A 3,309-nucleotide genomic window follows, 5' to 3' on the forward strand; every position below is an offset into this window, starting at 1 on the left:
ACACACACACACACACACACACACACACACACACACACACACATATACACACACACACACACACACACACACACACACACACTCAAACTCACATACACACACATAGTGCACATGAGGGTATGCTCATTTTTATTAGCAATTTAACTCACTTCGCATCACTTAAAGTTTCACAGGAATAAGAAGTACATTCCTGAACGTTCTAATGTATCTTCTGGTTTTCACAGTCTTCGTGTGAAGCTGGGTGTCATTTGATTATGAATTAGGTTCGTTGTCATGGACTTGTTCAGATCACATCGCAGAATTGTAGCTATCGACCATTTATAATACTCTGCTTAGTAATATTGGATAGGATTACTATTGGCTGATGAGAGATCAGTTGCTGGTAACCGGTGTACGGTATAGAGGAGTATTCTTCCTTGTTCTGGGTAGAGAGTCCAGTATTTTAAAATACGCTTATGGAAGATTATGGAAGGTTCATAACAGTATAAGTAAAGGTCTATGAAATATATGAACTGCTTATATCTTTTAATTAGTCCCATTATTGACAGCAAAAAGACAGTTCAGATTTCGTGTAAACGGAAGTATGAGCTGTTGGTATATGTGGAGTAAAAACTTATAGGTTATTTTTAATAGCTAATGGTTTAAAGTTGGCAAGTAGAGAAGCCCACTTGTTGCAGCAGAATAACAGATAACTTTTCTTGTTAAGGTATACAGCAAGCTGTTGCAATATGTGCAGGTTTATCGCCGAAACAGATATAACAGTTGTGTTGGTAGCAGATGCTACATCATGCATACAAGTTCATTTTGTAATTATGGCTAATTTGAAGGGTGAGAAAATGTTTTCTATATCCATGATCAAAAGGGAAGCGTTTCCCAACGGAAGTTGGAAGCTTGAGTAAAAGGGAGAATAAGAACTATATAATAATACTCACCTGTTTTACTTCTATTTGGGGGAGGCGGGACTAAGGTATGTAAGTAATTTTCTCTTTGAATTCCCTAATTAGGTTCTATTGTAAGTGGATGTGCCTGATCAAATAAATCCTTATTTGACGAAATATTAGAGATCCTTCTATTCAATTTGTAGAAGTTCTTAGACGTAACGAGGAAGAGTGTCGTGGAGATGATCCTAAGTTAATGTGTGAGAAGGGATTTTTTGTTTTTTATTTTGGTTGTCTTAAGTCACAAGTACTGCTCTTCCTTGATTTATCTACGATGTTGCTATTAGTGTTAGTTATAGCTAATCCTTCGTCACTGTATAGACCAAAGTCGATAGCATTGAATTTTTTAGCAAGGGCATATAAGATGCATAATCCTACAAAACCACATGTACCCGAGCTGTAACATGATCCCATACTTACGTCAAAGGAATCTGATAGTTCAGATTGATTTTGATGCCAGATGGAGTCGTCATCGAACAGTAGGTTCTTCCTAACATGCATTATCATAACAGTATCGTTTTCGTCTATTCTGTTGTCTTTCTTGGTAAAATCCATGACGCTGCGTTAAAATGGTTTGGGATTTATAGGACAAAAATCGACGAAGTGAAACCGCATTTTCCTTGTAAGATGAATGCATACGAACTTATGTTGTACGATTTTAATTCCTCTATGCTAGATTTTTAATCACTGAGGCAAATGCAAAATGGCTGATTAGTCGGTACAATGATTTTATGCCTATGTAAATTCCACCAAAGGGAAGAGTACACCTCAGGCATATCATATATTAGAATATGCCTCCGAAAGTTTGCCATATGTTATCTATAAATATGTACGCACTCGCATTCGCACAGAAAACTGGGTGTTTTTGTGACTATTCACCTCGTTAACTGCTGTTGAACTAAAGACAACCATTTAGCCAATCAATATATATATATGAACTGTTCACATCACCCAGGAAAGGACAAAGGAACAAAGCAGTCATTTTATATATCACTAAGAAATAATAGCTGTCTTAGAAATGTAGTGAAAATACATTCAAAACGCTCTGCTAGGAGAATACAAGTAGAGGTGCTTAAAAACATGCCAGAAGCAAATATTGTAGATGGAGGTAAATGAATCTTGGCACTGCATATATATATATATATATATATATATATATATGTATGTATGTATATATATGTATATATGTATGTATATATATTGTACAACAACAAGAATGAAATAATTGCCACGTTACCTCATGGATCGCCTATATATTTACGCGTACGTACGCTTGTGTGTGCCTAATGTGAATATGTTTATATCTATGCATAATGCACACGCGTACGTGGCCGCGTGTAAGTATCTCTGTGAGTGTGTATGTATTTGTGTGAGCGTATATGTATCTGTGTGTGTGTGTGTGTGTGTGTGTGTGTGTGTGTGTGTGTGTTTTCTGTGCGAATGCGGGTGCGTACATTATATATAGATTTGTAAGTATATATGTACGCATGTTATGTTGTTATGCTAAGTTATGTATGTATGTATGTATGTAGGTAGGTAGGTATGTACGTATGTATGTGTTAGTGCATTTATACGGTACTTACAAATGAGTATAGCTGTACAGTGTAAAGTACTTAAACAGCAAGCCAGCTAATTAACAAATAATTAAATTAATTCACACGTATATTTATTTAATTAATTGAAACCATCAACCTACGTACAATTTCGTGTTTCTCTGAGTGTGCGTGTGTGCTTATTTAAGTCTGAATGAATGCGTGTATATACGAATGGATGTTTGCATACATGTTCGGGCATGTATGTGTGTGCCTTTGTATAAGTGTTAACTTGTGTACCTGAGTGCATTTGTGTATGTGTGCGTATGTGTGTGTATGGGGGGGGGAGGTGCCTGCGCCGTTTAGCGGACCTTTCGTTCATTCATCTTGAAATAAGTGAATGCGTATATATATGTTTGGGTGTTTGTATGTACGTGCCCGCGTGTTATATAAACGACTGCCTTTGTGAGTACACTACTCTTCTGCGTATGTTGACCTATATGTGTATGTATATATATATATATATATGTGCCTCTGCGCGTATGTGTGTACATACATATGCCTACATATGTATGTATGTATGTATGTATGTATGTATATATGTATGTATGTACGTGTGCATGTATATCCATCTTTCACTGAGTGTCAATCTAACCACTGTGTACGTCTGACTTTTGTTGCTTTTTCCTGTTTCGTCTTTTTTTTTGTACTTCCCACACACACACACAAACATGCGTACGTACATACATACATATATATATATACATATATAATATATATATAGAGTGCCTTTATATATATATATATTATTATTATTATTATTATTATTATTATATATA

General features: G+C 35.6%; 1 long non-coding RNA gene across 2 annotated transcripts in view; it reads right to left on the reverse strand.

Moving 5' to 3' along the window:
- LOC106881760 (uncharacterized) overlaps positions 1-3,309 on the reverse strand; it is a 14,892-nt gene that overhangs the window by 9,113 nt on the left and 2,470 nt on the right. The window contains exon 1 of one of the 2 annotated variants that reach the window (XR_008264871.1): positions 2,176-2,216. The exons of the other annotated variant lie outside the window; for it this stretch is intronic. This is a non-coding gene — a long non-coding RNA (uncharacterized LOC106881760). Of the gene's footprint in view, positions 1-2,175; positions 2,217-3,309 lie in introns of those variants that run through there. 2 annotated transcript variants of the gene reach the window in all.

Source organism: Octopus bimaculoides, chromosome 9 (assembly GCF_001194135.2).
Source record: "Octopus bimaculoides isolate UCB-OBI-ISO-001 chromosome 9, ASM119413v2, whole genome shotgun sequence".
Classification (NCBI taxonomy): Eukaryota; Metazoa; Mollusca; class Cephalopoda; order Octopoda; family Octopodidae; genus Octopus; species Octopus bimaculoides.